Here is a 20,548-nt window from a genome sequence, read left to right as displayed (position 1 = left end):
TTGCTTGAACAATCAGTGTGCATAAATTAAGTATAGTCATGTGTTGACAAAATCTCAGTCTTATTTTTCCTTAGGTATGTATTCCCCAAGTGGAATAATATACTAAGTCAGCGTGTTATCAGCTTGTTAAAGGACACAATTTTATAAACAAGTATTATTTGTTCAACTCTACTACTGTTGCAAGGAGCACCTAACATAATTTTAAAAGATTGGAGAAATACCCTTTTTTATGCATTGCTTGGATATTTGACACCACTGTCATTACATTTTGTTTCTTGGTTTTCCTGTTAATATTGTTCTTTTACACAGCAACAGGAAATAATAAAAATGGAAGGAGGATTTGTGAAAGCACAAAAATCTGTAAGGGGATTCAGAGGCAGATGTCATTCCTAAAGCTGTCTTTCAGATTTTATAAGGACTAGAATTAAAATGTCTCTTTAAGATGTGCTGTGTATCCACACTTGAAATGTTTTTATCCTAGACACCAAACCTTTAATATATTATTATGGCAGATGGTAAACACCACTTCAGGTGTGAGGTGGGTACAAAGAAGCCTCATTCCTGTTGACTTTCCTTCTTGCCTTTTCAGTCCTAAAGTAAGTTCTCCCATCACCATTCACTGCAGTTGGGAACAAAGGCAAACATTCTTTAGCACTAAGGAAATCTACAGTGTCTTCATCTAACTGTTAACATGCTAGACAACTAATAATGTGCACTATTGTTGAGTGGCAGCCTTCCTAAAAAATCAACACTTCCCTATAGGCATCATGTTTTATGCCTAGAATTGAAAATAACTGTTTGTGAAAGGGTGATTTCTTAATTGTACTCGGTGTCCTTCTGGTAAAAGTGCAGAAGCAGCAGAACTCCTACCCGACTTAGGTATTAAAAATTAAACATAGCATAGGTATTCCAGTTATAACCACATATCATACTTGCTCAAATACAATAGCTTAGAAAATATGTTTTGTCATGCCTCCTAGTGTCGTAGAAGGCATGACAGCATCTCAACAAGGCAAACTGAAATGAGGCCTATTTGCTTATTATCTGCTCCCTATTTGTCAATTATTCTCTTGCTTCTTCCCATGTTCCATTATTTTTGGTTTATGCTGATCTGTCTGGTGTCTGTGTTCCTTTAAATCACGGAAACAGTCATATGGTAGTAGGCTGTATGTAGAACTGTTACACCCTATTATAGCTAGTATAAAGAAAGCTTAATATATGAATATTTCTACTGTATTGGCAATTACTGTGCTGAGACAGGACTTTGGTCAACCTTATAATAATCAAGTCATAGATTACCAAAGACAGAAAATAACTGCTTCCTATTATTTTTTGGTGGAAAATAAAAACTAAAATCTAATTTAAGTTTTTAAAAGTCTTTTGTAATTTTATTTTTATTAAACTTCTCCATCAGCTTAAAGCATGGAAAAGGAAAAGGGAGGGATAATAGTCTTAAGAGGCATACAAAGGAGAAACTTGTGTGCAGTTAGTAAGAAGTAATATATTTCATTAATAAAGATGAAGCAGCTGGAATCTTCTTCCTGTGATTTTTTCATTCCAAGAAGGGATGTTGAGAACCTTATCATTCAAGGAAAACTATAAGAAAATGAACAAAGGAAGTCATATAACTGAGTCATTACTCCCAGCCCTTGGCTACTTACTTAGATGTGACAGCAATTCAAGGATACACCTACACTGAAACTTTATTAAGGCATTTTTGCACTGTTGCAACTTAGTTGGCATTACCAAATATGGAGGTTATAATGTAATTAGGGTAAAGACATGTTTTTCCACCAAGACAGTGCATAACAGTTTCTCACTTTTCTGGTATTGCTGCCTTAATTTCCCCAAGAGTAAAAAAGTTTGTCCTTCTAGAGACATTCTATTGAGTGAAGCAGTTTGTCCAATTTATGTCAAGTAAGGCCATTTTATAAAGTATTTCTGTTCCATATCAGGCAAAAAACAATCTAAACACAAAACAAGACAGCTTCTGGACAATGGCTAAAAAGCACCTCGGGATTTTTCCATAGCTAAACAGTCTGTAACAGATCTCACCTTTGGTAGAAGTGACAAAGTGCTTAAATAGGGAGCAGATGTATCCATTCCAAGTCCAGGTTCCACCCAGTTCCACCTGTAATGGTTGGGCCTGGCCTTTTTCCATCTCTGGCTAAGTGCAGACATTTGCAGGGGTTATGGGAAGGTTAGACTAGATTAAAAATGGCCACCCGATCTAATTTACCTCTCCTTGGTGTGGACCTTATATTTAGACCCAGTCTCAGTGATTGCAAATCAATCTAAACCCATTACCCTAAAGAAGTTCTGCACACACAGACCAGTCTAAAAATGGCAGAACCCAATCTAAAATAGCCCTGGATCAATGTAGACTCAAACTTGATTGATCTAGGTTAGACTGCTGCACTGAACCTCAATGCAGTTGCCTGCACAATCCCAGGGCTAGGAAAGCCCAGCTGCCAGCCCCAGCCCCACAGCTGCACTTTTCCTACTTGCCCCTCTGGCACCAAGCTATTTTTAGCCTTTCCGGCCAGTGCCCCACCTCCCCTCTGACCCAAAGCCCTTATCCTACAAGCCACTCTGGGTGCCTACAGTTTTTTCACTGTTTGCCACTGCTGGGAGATGAGAAAGTAAGTAACAGTAGAGGGAGGGAGGGGAACAATGATGAGGTTGGGGGGCTAAAAATAGCCCCTGGTCTACCCCAACCTCTTCTGTAAACCCCACAAGCTCCATAATCCTGCCAAACTTTCCCAGACCCCAGCAACAACTTCTGAATGCTGCCTGCTCCCTGATTGCTCTCACAGATCCCACCTGGTGGATGCCACCTGCCCCCACCAACCCTCCATGGATTGCACCTGCCCCCATCCTCCCACAGATCCTGCCTGCCCTGCACCCCTCCCTTGGACACCACATGCTCTCCCATTCCCCCCACCCACCACAGACACCATCTGCCCTCCATCCCTTCTGTGGACACTACTAGCATTCCCATCTTCCTGCAGATGCCATCTGCCTCTCCTATGGATCATTCTTGTCCCCCCAAACTCTCATAGATGCTGCCTACCCCTCCATCCCTTCCACAGATTTGGTCTGCAGCTTCATCCCACCATGGATGCCACTTGCCCCTGATCCCCCTGAGGATCCCACCTGTCCCCTATCTGTCCTGGGGATGCTGCCTCCCCCCATCCTCTCACAAATGCTGCTTGCCCCACTAGCCCTCCATAGACCCCGCTTGTCCTCCATTCCCTCTGCAGACCCTCCAATCGACCCACAATACTGTTTGCCCCCCCCCACCATCCACACCACTGGCCCCTCTCATCCCAATTTCTTTAGATTGGGTGCCATAGCTTCCACCTCCTCTGAGGGTTTTGCACTCAACTATTGCCATCTGAGTGTCTTCCACCCAAAATTTATATTAAAAGTGAAGGCCTTAAGAGAACTTTATGGCATCTCAGGCACTTTTCCCTTTTCAGGGTCAAAACTAATCCTGGAATGAGGGGAGGTTGGTAAAAGAGGCTGATAGTAGACAATTTAAAAGGGTGTTTGAAAAGCACGTGTCACTTTGTCTGAAAAAGTATTCATTACTGGATTGGCATCGAGTGAGCTCCTTGTCCTCTAGCTCAGTTTCTCAACCTATGGCTCATGACCCAAAAGTAGGTCATAAAAATATTTGATAGGGTCACAAACAATTATAGAAAAACATGAGAAAGTGCAGGTTTCCCCTTGCAGGCTTGTAGAGACCCAGCCTGCAAAGGGGCTGCTTGGGGCTGGAGGGAGTGGGAGGAGGGCAGTGCAGCAGAGGGCACCACATGCGTGTGCACATGCACACATGCACATGACAGCCAGGCAGGGTGGAGAGTAGCTCCAGCAGCTCCCTGCAGATAAGTCTATGGGGCGGGGGGGAGCATAGACAGTGGGTTGGGAGACTGAGGGGGGGCACAGGTGACATGTTGGAATGGGGTGCACATGCCCTGCAAGATTTGTGCCCCACAGCGGGCACAGAGCTGCAGCCTGGCTGGAACAGCACAGGCAGGAGCTACTTCCAGGGCCCGGAAGGTGGGTCCCAGAGCAGGAGGATGGAGTGGAGCAGCAAGACTCGTTGCTGCTGCTGCCGCCACCATGAACACCATGCCAGCCGTGGGGCTAGCAGCATGAGAAATAATGAACTGGGGGTGGGGAAACACTCTGCCTTCACCTCCTCCCACTGCCAGCTGCTTGTGCAGTGGGCCATGGCTCTACCCTGCCACCATGGCCTTGCTGCTGCCACCACTGCTCCCCTCAGGCCATCCATATTGCTCACCACCCCACCTCCCCTCCAGGGTAGAACCATGGCCTGAGGGGAGTGGCAGTGGCCAGGCCATGGCGCGGGGTAGAGCTATGGCCTGGCATGCCAGCAGCCGGCAGCAGGAGGAGGTAAGGGCAGCGTGGCCTGACCCTGTATGTTACTCCTCATGCTTCTGATGCTGTGGTGGGCATGGGATTTATAGCAGCAGCAGCAGCAGCAGCAGCAGCAGCTGCAGCTGCAGCAGCAGCAATATGTCTTGCTGCCTCGCTCCACCCTTCTGCACTGTGACCTATCTGCCACAGAGGCAGCTCCGGCCCATGCTGGTCTAGACAAGCTGTAGCCCTGTACCACTGTGCATGAGAGACTGGTGCCTCCCTAGTCCGGGAGGGCACCAGCGGAGATGACTGGAGGTGGTCCCCCAGCGACCAGCCGGTGACTGGTGGGAGGTCCCTCAGTGGCCAGTCACTGAATGCACCGGCGGCACAGTGATGGCAGAAGTGTCGGCACTTTCACAGGCGGCACAGGGGCGGCCGCCGGCAAAGCCAGTTTTAGGGGCGGAGCACTAGCGCTCTCTGTGCCCCCTACCAGCCAGAGCACTTGCTGTCAGGGGGCCAGTGGGGGCATGTGCCCCCCCATTCCCCTCTACACATCACTTATGCTGCAGTAGGCACACAAATCTGCACATCACCCCATATGCCTCGCCATGCCCCACACACCCCCTGCCCCAGACACAGACCCCCAGTCCCACAAACTGGGGGCTGTGGGTTGAGAGTAAGGGGCACCAGCAGGGGAGAAGTGGAATGGGAGTGAGAGGCACTGGCAGGGCCAGGGAGCTGTGGGTTGAGAGTGAAGGGTACCAGCAGGACCATGGGGCTGTTTTCTACTTAAACTGTTTACTGGGTTGTGACTGGTCATCAATGTTTACAAATGGGTCCAAGTACAAAAAAAAGGTTGAGAACCAGTGCTCTAGCTCTCACAAGCTTCAAACTATGCTTTGTGATCGGCATTGCCCTGGAGGAGCACAGCTGTCATGAAGGAATCATGAATTGCAATTTAGTCTTTTATGTACTGGCAGCCTGATCCATGTTTTGAAAATTAAGATCAAGAGCTCAGACTAACATCAGAGACTGAGTAGGGACCAGAGGATAACTTGAGTACAGGCCTCATGCACTGAGAACAGCCTCAGCCAGGCACCTTCATTCTGTACCAGCTCAAACTTATGCAGCATCTTTACATTCACCTTGAGAAAAGAGGAGGTGCTAAATTGGTGACTTACTATGGCTAGGGCTGAGTCCAGGCAGAAGGGACTAAATTTTCTAGTAAACTGAAAGTAAAAGGTATTTTCAGAGACTAAAGGCATACAATCATTTAAGATTAACAACTTATCAAAGAGTTATGTACAATCATTACGTTTAGGTTGACCTAACCAAGGTTAAATTGATTTAAATGCCTAAGCAGGAAAGTGTTCACATGGCTTAAATCACCCAAAAACTGGCATGCCTGATCTAATTTAGTTCACTTCTTGCAGGTGAACTAACTTTAGATCAATCTGGGTTAACCCTATCTAAAATGGGTTAACTTGGTCTAGTGAATGCCTGCACAGCCTTGGGACTGGGAAAGCCTAGCAACTTGCCCCAGCTCCATGGCTGTGCTGTTCCTACCCTCCCTTCCAACCCTGACTGGGGCTACTTTTAGCCCCCTGACTATCCCACCCTGGACTGTCTCCCACCCATGGACCTGCCAGCCCACCTTACTTCCTACCAGCCTACAAGTTTCTTATCTTGCACTGCCTGAACCACTCCTGGCAGCTGTAAATGCCTGTAAGTGCTGCTCTAGGTTTAGGTTTAGATGGCTATTAATTAATAAAGTAACTTCATAAAACTCTTTTAAATGAAGGGCAGCAGTTACAGTGAATGTGGCAGGACACTTGATGTGCCTACCACTTGAAGAGGTCAGGCAGCCTGCTGAGCCACTGGCAGGTGGGTTCTGTCACAACCCAAGGGTGTGATTTTTGTTTGTGTGCGCTTCGGCACTGCTAAATTATTTTCCCGCCGTTTGTAGCTTTCTTTGTAGGGTGCATTTCTTCGTTGCAACACAGAAATGCATGTTGCAAGGAGTTCCCGCCATTTGTATTTAAATTCGTGCCCCACTATTGGTCAGTTCTAAATTATTCCTACGTGGCGGCTAGCGATTGGCTTGCTAGCCGTATAAGAGACTTGAGTGGTTTCCGCCCAAGTTGGAGGACTCCACGAACATCAGGAGGAGGAGACTTCACGTCTCGTGAAGATCTCTAAGTGCTGCGGAGACTATTGGACCCAGCGTGAATATCAAGAAGGCAACAGGGGTCTGATCAGCCTTTCGCCTCTCCCCGTCGCCGAACAATCCCTCGACGTACACTTCCCTGTGCGCAAAAGTTCCATGGAGCCTAGCAAACTTCATGTGAGTGAATTGTGAGTGAATCCAGAGCTCTGTCCGAGTCCTTAAACTGGGACTTAAGCGAAGTATTCCTGGAAGTCTTTCCAGCCTGCACCTCAACCATCTACAGTGTAAGTAAACAATCTTAAACAACCATTAAGCATCCGTGCCTAATTCTAGTGTGCCGCCTGCCTTCCCCGACCCGGCGTGTCCGGGCTGCTGGCCACAGCCTGCCATGCAAAAAAAGGGCCTCGGACTGCTCCCAGCCCGCACAGGTTCAGGGCTAATTGCAAAGTCAGTTGACCCAGAGGGCCAGCAGGTGAGGCTGGGCCTGATCAGGGAGTCACGTGATTGGAAGAGGGCTGGGTATAGCCAGGGTATGTCAGTGCAGACCCTGAGAATAAGGCTGGCAGTAACATATGGGAAGTTGGTATAGGACCGTCACCCAGCAGGAAGGCTGCAGCTCCTGAATACCAGCAAGGAGAAAGACATCTGAAATGTTGGGAGGTTTGTGTAGGAACTAAGGGGATGGAGGAGGTTCATGGGGACCAGTGTGGAGGTCAGGAGTCCTGAAAAAGGGGCTTTGTGCCTGGTGCCTACTAAGAGGCCAGATGAGCCCAGAAAAAGAGGGGCTAAGTGCACATGGGCCTGGTGAGAGGCTGGGTGAGCCCTGGGAGAGGGGCTAAGAGTCTGGGAACTATTGAGGGGCCAGGTGAGCCTTGAGAGAAGGGCCAAGTGTTTAGGAGCCCTAGTGAAGGGTCTGGGTGAACCTGGTAAGTGGGGCAGATTACAGGGGCCTATTGAGGGGTCTGGATGATCCTGGAGAAGGAGCTGCATTAGGGAAGACCTAAGAAGGACTCTGGGAAACCTCAGAGAGAGGAAGTGATCTATGGAGGGGCCTGAGAGGGCTGACAGCTGGAGGACTGACCCTGGGAATCTCAACTGGCCTGTGCAGGGCCCAGGAGAAGCTGAAGGGTGAAACAGACCATGGCAGTGACTGGAGAGCCTTGAGTTCTTGGCTGGCCTGAGGTGGGGCCGGGGCTTAGAAGAGGGCAAAGGTTCTTGTGTGGCCACAGCTGAAAGGAAGGGGTCAAAGGGCATGCAGGCCTGGATGACAATGGCTGGTGTTAGGCCGTCTGAGAAGAAGGGATCAAGGAAAGGGGTGTGAGAGTGACCTGAGGGCAGAGAAGGAGCACTTGGAGGGGATATGGAGCCAAGGCAAGGGGACCGGGTGGTTGGAAGCCCAGAAGGGATGTAGGACATCTAGGGGGAGCCCAGAGAGGGACAAATAAGATCCAAAAAGCCTGAACATCAGTCCTAGGTAAGACCTGAAACTGCACCCTACTGGAGCTGGTTAGTATGGTGGACAGTGGCGATGCACAGGGGGTGCACTGAGAGTGCTGGGGCTCCTCCTGACTTGCTGCGTTCCCCACTTGGGGAGGGGGGTGGGCAGGTGGGAGCACTGGTGGCACCTCCCCTCCCCCACCCATGAGCGCTGGCTGGGGAGTGGGAGTGCCAGATGAAGTGCCATGGCCACTTCCAGGTTGGCATGATTGTCCATGGGAAGACAGATTTCCCCCCCTCCGGTTACTGACTGGTCTCTGGGGGGCGCATGTGGCCTCCCCCCAAGGTGGCACCAGTCACCCATGGTAGTGGGGCTGCCTGTAGCAAGGCAGCCTCCACGAAGTGCCTTACATGGGCCACTCCAGGGAAAGGCACAAATGGAGTGCTGGAAAGCCTCTGCTCCTATTACCTTGTGGCTTACTCCATGGAGGGGGAAGGCTAGGGGAGCACAGCCCGACACAAAAGCACTTGGCCAAGGAAGGCCAGGGCCACATGGCTCCAGAGGCCCAGCGAGGGGCTGGGGAATAAAGGGCAGAACCAGCTGGGTTCAAGGGCCTGGACAGTGAGGCCCAATGAGGGGCCTAAGGTATGTAGTGAGGCCCAGAAAACATAGTGGGGCCAGAGGGGTCCAGCAGCCCAGCGAGGGGCTGGGAATAGACAGCAGGACTGGATGGATCCAAAGGCCTAGACAGCGAGGCCTAGCGAGGGGCCTGAGGTATATAGCAAGGCCTGGTGAGTACAGTGGGACCAGAGGAGTCCAGCAACCCAGCAAGGGGCCGGGAATATAACACAGGGCTGGAGTCCAAGGGCCTGGAGAGTATCCAGAAAAGTGGAGAACTAAATGAGTCCAGAACAAGGGACCAAACAGGGCTGACAGCATGGGGGTCAGGAGGGAGACTTGAGTGAGTGGTCTGGTAGCCCAGGGAGTGGTTGTATGAGACTGAGGGGCTGGAGGAGAGACCGAGGGGTCTGGCAACCCAGGTCGGGCTGAAAGGAAGACTGAGGGGTTTGGCAGCCCAGGAAGGGGCTGTGTGGAGAGACTGAAGTGTCTGAGGCCCACAGTAGGGCTGACAGCGGCCAAGGGGTTGGAAGGCCCAGAGGTGCTGCATCAGCAAGTGGTAAAACATCTGTAAGGATGCCATCTGCGAAGCATGAGGCATGGTGTAGGGAAGATACGGAGCCATGCAGTTAACCCATAAAGCCAAGATCACAATCTGGGTGGTCATTCTAATAAGACTAGGGTAGCCTCCCACACTCTGTATTTCAAGTAACATCAAGGTGTGGGAAGTGAGAGCTGGGCAGACTGCCCATGGAGCAGGGCATTTAAAAAAAAATTCTGGGATACCCTATGACAGTGAATAGTTTTAATGAGGTTTAATCCAGCCTGTAACAAAAATATGCTCTTAGGTATTCACAGGATTTAATGGTTGTTGGACAGAGCTAAGTCGTGTATGTTGTTTAACAGTTCAGTATACAAATTAGTTCTGTGGAAGAGTTAAAGACTCATTTTGCCTCCTTTATCAGGACTGTGCAAACACAGTAATTGTGTCTGTGTCACTTGCAGAATGTTTCTTATGCCACAACCATTCTTTGTCTTCGCTGGTACTATGCCTCCATAAGGATTTAATGATGAAGAAGCGAAGGTGTTGGGTCCAAGGCACTGATGATGTATCAGATGAGAGTTTGCACTCATTCTTCAACCCATCTGTTTACACTTCAGATTATTTTTGGGGGAGGCCAGAGGGGGGTGGAGCAGAGGGGAGGGGAGATTTTCCCTAGCGAAGAAATTTTCCCTGGAAAGACTAGATCAAAGTGATTTATACAATTCAAAGATGAGACTATATCACAATAAACACTTTTTTTGGCACTCCATTATCCCACTCAAAACATAGTTAGTGACTGAGTGAAAGAGTATGATCAAGGCTAATGAATTTTCAACTATACTGCATTTGTCCCTGAATCAGACAGACAGGGGCCTTAATCAGTCAATTATTTTTCTTACTCACTTGTGCCCATTTTCTAACAGCAAATTGAAATTGTTGTGAGGTGAGAAGAGTACAGAGGAGCAGGTGACTGGGAATTTTAATAGTTCTTTTGCACATGCTTGTCCATCACCAATCTCTCTTCATACTGATTTGGACATCCCAGGCACTAGTACAAAGCTCTTGATTTATGGATGTCAAAAGCTGTTTTCAAAAACAGTCATCAAGTTACCATCTTCCACGAGCAACAGGATATCCAACATATCTAGCAAAGGAAAAAAAAAACAAACCCCAAACCAGAGCCTTTGCTTTGCTTAGCGTTCCCGAGACAGAGATGCTGTAGCAAATCTATAAAGGACAGAAAATGATGTTAAGTAAGTGAAATTTTCTGTTGATTACCTCACTCCATTTCTTCTTTTTGGCAGAAACAGATGGGTCTTGATTTGTCTCCCGATTTCGGTGACACGAGAATAAGCACTGTTAGAATCGGGGCTAATGAGGTGAAAAAGTACAACAAAACCCACTCAAATGCTGTAAATACGGACACTGAAATGCAGCAATACAACATGCAGAGCCACAACAAATGACACATGATTTATTGATTAGTTTCCATCATATAATGGAAGCTCAACCATTTACAATACTCATATTGAATCTTGGAACTCTTCCTAGGAATAAAATGGGGAAAATGTAGCTTCTATGTTGCTAGTCAATACTATATTTTCTGACTTAACTGAAGGTGTCATTGGTGAATGCCAATTGATCCGACTCTGGCAAAGTGATAAATGCTTCTCCAACTTTAGCTTGCAGTATTATACTTTAAAGTGCTTTGGCTGTATATTCAAAAGCTATAGAGTAAATGCATGTCAATACTGAAATATAGATATATAATCCTGTGAAATAAATTGTGATCATCTGTTACATGCTATCCAAGATTGCCAATTAGAAAATGATGTTTGTGTTATTTCCTACTTAATATTATAAAAGTTGTACTCAATTTTTCAACTTTTTTGTACAAAATACTGTGTAACATATTACCAACAAATTTACTAATACTAAATAAATCCAGTTTTATTCAGATGCTAGTAATTTTCCCTTCCTAAAGCATATCACTACAGTAAAACTTGCACATTACTGAAACTGAAATTCTATTGCTCTAATAAAATATGTATCTTTTAAAACATCATGTATGTTTAACATGATAGTTAGTCAACACAACAAATCAATTAACCAGTTAATCAATGGGATCGCAGTAAGACTGAGTGCAGGGAGAAATAGTTAGAGTAAAAATGAATGGTTGGTTATCACATGGCAGCAGAGAACTTGCACTGGAATGTAGCCAAGCATTTCCAGACTTAATAATAATAGTTGACAATGTTGGTAGAGGTTTTTTTCCCCCCAATAAGTGTCTTGTCATATTTTAAAGAAGACTGGGTGAGGGTATTAGTTTTCATAAACATGAACATCTTATTCAGCCCCAACTATTTTTTTACCAAAGTTTTGGGGGTTGGTATGTGTGGTGGTAGGAGCCGTTCCGGAGGATTGGAAGCACCGGGGACAAACCCTGACGCTCTGGGACATAGATCAGGGGACCCTGTCCCCAAAAACTTACCCGAGAGGCAGGCTGGGTTGGTGGTGTGAGCCATTGCTGCACTTCCTTTTCAAGTAGCTCTTGAGTTCGCCAGCAGCCGACTGATGACATCAGCTGCAGCCACCGCAGGGGATTTAAAAATGCCAGCAGAAGCCGGCAAGGGGAGGGAGGCAAGAAGGTGAGCAGTAACTGCAAATGACCCTGCCCTGAAGAAAATAGGCGAGGGCAGTGTCTGGGAGCCAGACAAGGCTCATCGACCCCAGGCTCCATAAGAGCAAGCATAGGGTCAGCCACCAAACTCAGTGCATGGACAGGGTTTATTCAACCCTGAGCTTGCGGAGGGCACTGTAAGTATTAGCCCTGCACTGGGGCCAAGCAAGGCAAAGGACTCGGAGCAAAGCACAGGCTACAACCATGATCCTGCACTGTGAACAGAGTCTGGGGGTCCCTCAGCTGGAGAAGATAAGCCAGGACCACAGGCTGACACAACAGCATGACAACTCAAACAGTTGGTGAGTGGACAGGGTGTATGGAAGGTGGAACCCCAGGACCAACTGCAACAAGGCAGTGAGTACCCCCGTCTCTGGGCCTGGGTTTGGAACACCACTGAACCCCTCCTTTTCAGTTCAAATTCCATCAAGTTGTGGCAGGAGAGTTGGGGGGGGCCTGTCCCAGGGAGCGGAGAGATACTCACAGTACCTACTGAGGTCATCACAGTATGTCACTATTTTTTTTTAAAATTATAAAGTTAAATATAGATCCTGGAAAAATTGAACTAACAAAAAAACCAAACAAACCCTGAGCTGAGTGCAAGAAGTTGTTTCTAATCTAAAGACTACTTACATGGGCCATGAGTGAGCCCTGTATGACCAGAGGTGAGATGGATCCCATGGAATTTGCAGGTTTCTTAATTTAAAGGCCCATACTTTACCAGGCACATGCCTTTATAAGGGCAGTTTAACACCTCACAGAAATCCTATCTAGGACCTCTGGGCTGCCTGGCATATCATAGAAGTAGGGTCAGAAGGGACCTTGTAGATCTTCAAGTCCGACCCCCTGCCTGGGCAGGAGGAAAACTGGACTCAATTGACCCCAGCCAGGTAGGCATCAAGCCGCTTCTTAAAGACCCCCAGGGTAGGAGCCAGCACCACTTCCCTTGGAAGTTCGTTCCAGATTCTAGCCGCCCTTACTGTGAAGTAGTTCTTATGGATGTCTAATCTAAACCTACTCTCCAACAACTTGTGGCCGTTATTCCTTGTTATCCGGGGGGGCGCTAGGGGAAACAAGGTCTCCCCCAAACCCTTCTGGTCCCCCCTAGTGAGTTTATAGATGGTCACCAGGTCCCCCCTCAGCCTTCTTTTGTGAAGGCTGAACAGGTTCAGGTCCTGTAGCCTCTCATTGTAGGGTCTGCCCTGCTGTCCCTGGATCATGCAGGTGGCCCTCCTCTGGACCCTCTCAATGTTGTCACATCCCTCTTGAAGTGGGGTGCCCAGAACTGGACACAGTACTCCAGCTGTGGCCTGACCAGCGTCGCCTAGAGGGGGAGGATCACCTCCTTGGACCTACTTGAGATGCACCTGTGGATGCACGATAAGGCCTGGTTAGCCCTGCCGACTGTGCCCTCGCACTGTCGGCTCATGTTCATCTTGGAGTCAATGATGACTCCAAGATCCCTTTCTGCCTCCGTGCTCTCAAGAAGGGAGTTTCCCATCTTATAAGTGTGCTGCTGGTTACTACTGCCCAAGTGCAGCACCCTGCACTTGTCAGTATTGAAACGCATCCTGTTTTTGTTAGCCCACCCCTGCAACCTATCCAGGTCTTTCTGCAGTCTTCCCCTCCCTGCTAACGTGCCCACCTCTCCCCAAATTTTGGTATCATCAGAAAATTTGAACAGGTTGCTTTTCACCCTGTCATCCAAATCACTGATAAAGAAATTGAACAGTGCAGGCCCAAGGACTCAGCCCTGCGGGACTCCGCTGCCCACTTCCCCCCAGGTGGAATATGACCCGTCCACCACCACCCTCTGAGTACGACCCTTCAGCCAATTTGCAATCCATCTGACTGTGTAGGCATCGATGCCACAGTCACCTAGTTTTTTAATGAGGATGGGGTGGTTGACAGTGTCAAAGGCCTTGCTGAAGTCCAGGAAGACTACATCCATGGCAACACCTGCATCCAATGCTTTTGTGACCTAATCATAAAAGGCAATCAGGTTGGTCTGACATGACCTGCCCCTAATGAAACGGTGCTGGTTGCCCTTGAGCATCATCCCCGATGCCGGCCCATCACAGATGTGCTCCTTGATGATCTTCTCAAAGAGTTTCCCCAGGATTGAGGTAAGACCGACAGGCCTATAGTTGCCTGGGTCCTCCCTCCTCCCTTTTTTAAAGATGGGGACCACATTGGCTATCTTCCAATCATCTGGCACCTGGCCCGAGCACCACAAGCACTTGTAAAGCCGTGCCAAGGGCCCTGCAATAACCCCTGCTAGCTCCAACACCCTGGGGTGGAGAGCATCTGGACTGGCTGATTTGAACATGTCCAGCCCCTCCGGAAGCACTCTAACTCGGTCCTCCTCAACCTTAGGTCTTGAGGCATTCCCCTCGAGTCTGTCTTGAGTAGTCATTTACACCTTGGGTAAAATGGGTAGGAAATGCCAAAATTCTTCAAGTATTAAATGGTAGCATTTTACCTACACTTTGAAAGTAACTATACAAGGTACCAAGAGTGTGGGAAAATGCCTCAAATGAACCCACTCGATGCACCCAGGGGATCAGTGGACAACGATAGGAGCAAGCCCGGGAAGTGACAAACATGTAATCAGCAGGTCAGAATATACATTCAAACTTACTCTGACCCCAGCCCAAGGACAGAAGACGAGACTCTCCTAAATGCTCGAAGAAGCCTAGGGCTTTTGATGGCAGGCTTTTCTGTCTCTACATGAATGCCAGGAGCATACGGAACAAACAGAAGAAACTGACCCTTCTGCTAAGCAATAACAAATATGATCACATAGGGATAATGGAGATCTGGTGGGACTCCACCTGTGACTAGACCACAAGTATAGATGGCTATACCTTATACAGGAGGGACCGTGTTGGGAGGAGGGGTAGGGGTGTAGCTCTCTCTGTCAAGGAGCAGTACACTTCCCAGTAGCTGACACTGGCACCCAATGAAGGCAAATCGAAACCCTCTGGGTTAGAATATGAGGAGAACGTGGTGAAGGGGATAATACTGCAGGAGTTTATTACAGACATCCTAGCCAGGAAGAAGAGCTCAATCAATAATTTTCTAGGGAACTAACAGAGGCCGCATGCTCTTGGTGTGTGGTTGTCATGGGTTTCAACCACCCTGACATCTCATGGGAAAAGCATTCAGTTAAATCTGATCAGTCACACAGCATCCTCAACTGCATTGATGAGCTCGAACTCAGGAAGTCCATGGGCCAACAATGGGTGAGGCACCACTAGATCTGGTTCTGGCCAAAGGGGGTGATTTAGTGAGTGTCCTAAGGATTGAAGGGAAGCTTGGTAACCATGATCACTAGGCCTGTGTGAGTAGGTAGCTCTTTGATCTGGCTTTGGATCTGGCCGCTTTGGATGCCAATGATCCAATCCGAAGCTCCGGATTGGGTTCCCACTTCGATCCAGCCGAAGTGGCTCCAAAGCTTCAGAGCCACCTCAGAGATCCAGCCATAGGGGATAATGGGAAATCAATCAAGTATTTATAACTTTGTTGTTTTCTGTCTGATTTGCATGAAACTTGCAGGGATGGTAGCCTCTGCTGAGAGCATGAAGCCTGCCAAGTTTCAAGAAGATCAGTGCAGGGGCTTGGGGGGAACTGCACCCCAAATTCTTGAAAGCAAAACTCATGTCACATGTATGTGTTAAGCCACAGTGGGGTCAAAACTGCAGGGATGGTAGCCCCTGAAACGTGGTAGGCTTCATGCTCTGAGCAGAGGCTACCACCCCTGCAAATTTCATCCAAATCAATTATAGATATTGATTCAACATTATACTCTATGGCTGGATCTCCAAAGCGGCTCCGAACTGCTTCAGAAAGCCTAACAAAGCCAGTGCTTCAATCCAGATGTGCCGCTTCAGACATCGAAGTGTCCAAAACTTCCCTGGATCTGAAGAATGGTCCAAAGCCTCACACAATCCTAGTGATCATGATTTGATCACTTTACCCATCACAAAGCTGGTAAATCAGTCAGCAATGATGACTTTTATGAGCTCAGGAGGGTGGTTGCCAAGGCCCTGAAGGATCATGATCTGACAGGGAAGGGAGTCCAAGCTGTGTGGCTGCTTCTTGAGGATGTGATCCTAAAAGCACAAGGAAAGTCCATTCTGGCCCATAGGAAAGATAGTAAAAGGGCTGGGAGACCCCCTTGGCTCAATAGGGAACTCATGGACCTCCTGAATCTTAAAAGAGAAGCCTATAAAGGTAGGAAGATAGGAAATAGCTCTAAGGAGGACTATGCATCACTGGCCCGCACCTGTAGGGAGTGGACCACAAAAGCCAAGGCCGAAACCAAGCTCAAACTGGGTACAGGAATCAAGGACAATAAAAAGTCCTTCTTCAGATATATGGGAAGTCTAAACAGAAATAAGGGCAACATTGGACCCCTGCTGAACCAAATGGGGCAGCTGACATCCAACATCCAGAAAAATGCTAATCTCCTTAATGAATACTTCACATTGGTTTTTCACCAGCCCAAGGGGATCACCATGCCTGACAGGACACAGGATTACTAGGATACGGGTGACCACACACCTACATTTGGCAAAGGCCTTGTGAGAGAACATCTTTAGAGGCTGGACATCCATAAATCACTGGACCCTGATTAAATGCACCCTAGAGTGCTAAAAGAGTTGGCTGACATCATAGTGTGACCAATGGTGTGGATATTTCAGAACTTTTGGTGCTCAAGAGAGGTTCCTGAAGATTGTAAGAGGACCAATGTGGTGCCTATCTTCAAGAAAGGAAGGAAGGACGATTCAGAGAACTACAGGCCAATCAGTTTGACCTCAATCCCTGGAAAGATCGTGGCAAAAAATATTAAAGAATCCATCAACTATAGGTTAACAGAAGGCATCAGCCTGAGAGACAGCCAACATGGCTTTGTTACAGGTAGGTCATGCCTGACCAACCTCATTGCCTTCTATGACCAAGTGAAACACCACCTGGACAGGGGGGGAGAGGCTGATGTCATTTACTTGGATTTCAAAAAAGCTTTTGATTTGGTCTCCCGTGTTGTCCTCATGGCAAAATTGGGGAACTGCTGCCTTGACAACTTTACAGTCCGATGGCTGGGGAACTGGCTCCATGGTCAGACCCAGAGAGTGATCGTCGATGGAACCGAATCAACGTGGCTCATGGTGACCAGTGGCATCTCGGATTCGGGTGTCAGAACCAGACTGGCTAAGTTTGCAGATGACACCAAATTATGGGGAAGCGTGGTCACTAGAGTATAGGCTGAGGATTCAGGCTGACTTGGACAGGCTCGCAAAGTGGGTGGATCAATCAAAACCTGATGACTTTCAACACAGAGAAATGCAAGGTGCTCCACCTCAAGAGAAAGAACCCACATCATAGGAGTACTGCATCCAGTTCTGGGCTCCACACTTTAGAAAGGATGTGGAGAACCTTGAGAGTCCAGAGGAGAGCCACACACATGATCAGAGGTCAAGAGAGCAGGCCTTATGGGGAGAGGCTGGGAGGCATGGGACTCTTCAGCTTGGAAAAGCATAGGCTCAGGAGGGACTTGGTGGCAGCCTACAATTATATCAGGGGTGTGCATCAGGGTCTGCGAGAACATCTGCTCTCCAAGGCACCCCAAGGGAAGACAAGGTCCAACAGTCACAAACTGCTGGAAAACAGTTTTAGACTGGACCTAAGGAAAAACTTCTTTACTATCCGAGTTTCTGGAGTCTGGAATAGACTCCCCTCAGAAGTGGTGCAAGCATCTACTCTGGACATGTTCAAGAAGCGTTTGGGTGATTATCTTGTTCATTTGACCCTAGCTGACTGTCTGCCCCTTGGGCAGTGGGCTGGACTTTATGATCTTGCCAGGTCCTTTCCAGCCCCAGTGTCTATGAAATTTCTAGCTCCATAGAAAGAACTAAAGAATGGCATACTACAGTCTGCAGACTATTTTACCTTAGGATAGTTGGTCTTAGTTTTTTTCCTGGCATGGTGGAGGGTGGGCAATCTGTCAGCCACAAAACAGAGAAACAAATCTACCCAAATTGCCCTGCCATATGGGTTCAGTACAAAGGGCAGGAGTCTAAATATGTGTGTGGCGACATTTCACAAATCTAATAATAATACCTTATATTTATCTAGCATTCTTCATCCAGAAGTAGACCCGAAGGTGATTTATGGACTATGAAAATATTAATATGTGTATATGGATCACTACACTCACCACTGAAATACAGCCACATCCAGGTGGAAATGGAATGTAGTGCCCCATCAGCATCAGGGAAATTAGACCTCCCTCTTGCAACAGGGGAAGTGAAAAAAAAACAGTTTATAAAATTAAAACAGGATGACAAACACTCATATGAACCTTTTGATGTCTCATCTGAAAAAGGGAACTCCTCGTATTTCTATCACTGTTGGTTTTCTCTTTAGACTCATTTCTGCAGTGGGGTTGCCATCAAGTCAGAATTGCTATTTGAATAGTAGGGTATCCAAAGTTTTGCTAAATGCAACAGAAAATTAATCATATTAATTCCACTGTTGTTACAATGGGAGACAAGGCAAAAAGAAAAAGGCCAAACTCCAAAATTGAAAAACAAAATCAGGCTCCAAGAAATCATGATTATCTTTCAGATCATGAGGTTTCTTTAAATAACAAATGTAGAGTTTATTTGTGGCTTTTTTTAACCCTTAGGATTTACATTTTTCATGCTCAGCTCCCAAATGGTGGGGCTATAAATCTATTTTTGTAATAATGAAAGCTGCAATTCTGGTATAATCATATGCCTCCAGGGCTGAGGGGTTTAAAAAAGACAGTCGATATTGACAAGCTTTAGATAAAATTCCAGGAGTTGACAGCCCTGAGAAAGGAAGCAGGAGACAGAGACAGGCAGAAACATTGTACAGGAGTGTAAGAGAGGACAATAGGGAGGTGAGAAGACACAAAGACATGCATAACGACTAAGAGATAGCAAAGTGAGGAGGGAAGTGGGATCGGGAGGAGAAAAACATAGGAAATTCAAATCCCGATTATAAGTCCTATTCACATGCAATCAAATTATCTCCGTCCCTACGCAAGACGGTGTCAGTGTAATGCCTCGCGCATCAATCAGCCCGCTGTTTGTGCACGTTTAAGCGTGCAATGATAGTTCAGATCCCTTTATCCTCGGAAACTGCCAATCATCCTCTCACCGGCTTGTTTCTCTTGCAGGGAGTGTGCTCGGAATACGATTTTTCCGGGGGGGGGGGGGGGGGGGGGGGGGCGCAGCTCTGAAGCAACAAGTAGCGACCTTTGATGTCTGGCTCTTCTGCCAGCCCCACCCCCTCAGCCGAGCCCAGCCGAGGCGCTCCTGAGGAGGGAAGGGGTGTTTACTTGCAGGAAATACTCGGCTTTTATGTAGTCCTGCTCGCTTTCAAGGGACTTCACTAAGTGGCTAATTCATTCATTCCCCCAACAGCGCTGATCCCGGCGTGATTGATGAAGAAATCAGACACGCGCCTTTTAAATGCCTTGCCGGGAGCCCCGCTGGTTTTGGGAGGCGGCAGCCGCGCCGGTCCCGCATAAGGGGCGAAATTCCCTGCCAGAGAGGGGCGAGCCAGTCTCGTGGGAAGCAGAGGCCCTGGCTCATGTCCTCGCTCCGGTCCTGGAAACACCCTCCGTGAATCGAGCAGCGAGGAGCCCCCTGCTGAGCTCTGCCCCTTCCGCCCAGCCGGCACGAGAGGGGCAGACCCGGCCACGGCTCCAGCCTCCCTCCCTCCCCGGCGCTGGGCGCGGGCCGGCCCCGGGGCCCCAGGGCGCTCGCTTCCACCCGTGGGGGCCGCAGCCCGCCCCACCCGCTCTGCCCGGCCCGGGCGGCCCACGGTGCCGCGCGCGGCGGCCGACTCGCCCTTCCCCGCCTCCCTCCTTCACTCCCGCCGGCGGCGCGCGGAGGTTGCGCGGTCACACGGAGCCGCCAGGTCCGGCCCGGGCAGGGGCGGGAGCTGCCCGAGGCGCGGCTTCGCAAGGGCAGGAGCGACCGGCCGGCCCCGGGCGTGGGAACCGCGCCGCCTCCTGCCCGGCCGGGGCGGGGGAGAGGCGCCCCCTGATCCCCGCAGCACCTCTGGGCTGGCGCGGCCCCAGGCCCCGGGCGCCGCCCCGGGAGCGCCGGGCTCGGGCGGGGCGCGGGAGGCGGAGCGCGCGGTGATGCTCTCCCCTCCCCTCCGCGCCGCGCCGCCCGCTTTCCCCAAGGAGCCCGCGTGAGCCGAGGCCGAGCCGGGCAGGGGGTGGGGAGAGGAGGAGGCGGAGGAGAGAGGGAGGGACGAGCCGGAGCCTCCCGCTCCCACTCCCTCCCTGGGCTGGTTTTTTCAGCTTCCTGTCTCGCATTGTGCTGGCGGCGGATATGTGCAGCGCCTACAGGTGTGTCTCCTCCTCGCGGCGCCTCCGCGGGGCTCCCCGCTGCCCGCCCCGCACCTGAGCGGTCCTCGGCGGCTTCTCCCTTCCCCTCGCTTCCCTTCGCGTCCGCGCCCGCTGCAGCCTCCCGCGCTCCGACCCGACCCGACCCGGCCCGGCCGCTCCGCTCCGCCGGCGGCGCCGCCCCGCACCATGGGCAGGCGGGGGCGCTGGGCGCGGCGGGGCTGAGCGCGGAGCTGTCGCAGCCCGCGCGGCTCCAACTTGGGTAAGTTTGTGCTTCTCCCCCCGCCGCCCCCAGCGGATTATCCCCGTTGCCTTCAACAGGT

At 49.3% G+C, this 20,548-nt stretch overlaps 1 protein-coding gene and 1 long non-coding RNA gene across 7 annotated transcripts in view; one reads left to right on the top strand and one right to left on the bottom strand.

The window, feature by feature from the left end:
* Positions 1-18,475: 18,475 nt before the first annotated feature.
* Positions 18,476-20,051, bottom strand: LOC132249984 (uncharacterized). The gene is made up of 2 exons (XR_009461547.1): positions 19,931-20,051; positions 18,476-19,182 (listed from the first exon to the last, which is right to left on the bottom strand). It is a non-coding gene; the product is annotated as an uncharacterized LOC132249984 (long non-coding RNA).
* A 98-nt stretch (positions 20,052-20,149) lies between these two features.
* PLXNB2 (plexin B2) overlaps positions 20,150-20,548 on the top strand; it is a 345,929-nt gene continuing 345,530 nt past the window's right edge. For 5 of the 6 annotated variants that reach the window (XM_059725915.1, XM_019491747.2, XM_014601043.3 and 2 more), the window contains exon 1: positions 20,401-20,487. The gene's annotated coding sequence lies outside the window, so the exon portion shown is untranslated. Of the gene's footprint in view, positions 20,229-20,400; positions 20,488-20,548 lie in introns of those variants that run through there. The other variant, XM_014601042.3, reaches the window with a different exon arrangement.

Source organism: Alligator mississippiensis, chromosome 4 (genome assembly GCF_030867095.1).
Source record: "Alligator mississippiensis isolate rAllMis1 chromosome 4, rAllMis1, whole genome shotgun sequence".
NCBI classification, from domain to species: Eukaryota; Metazoa; Chordata; order Crocodylia; family Alligatoridae; genus Alligator; species Alligator mississippiensis.
The sequence above is the reverse complement of the archived record's forward strand: the minus strand, read 5'-3'. Positions and strand labels throughout refer to the sequence as shown.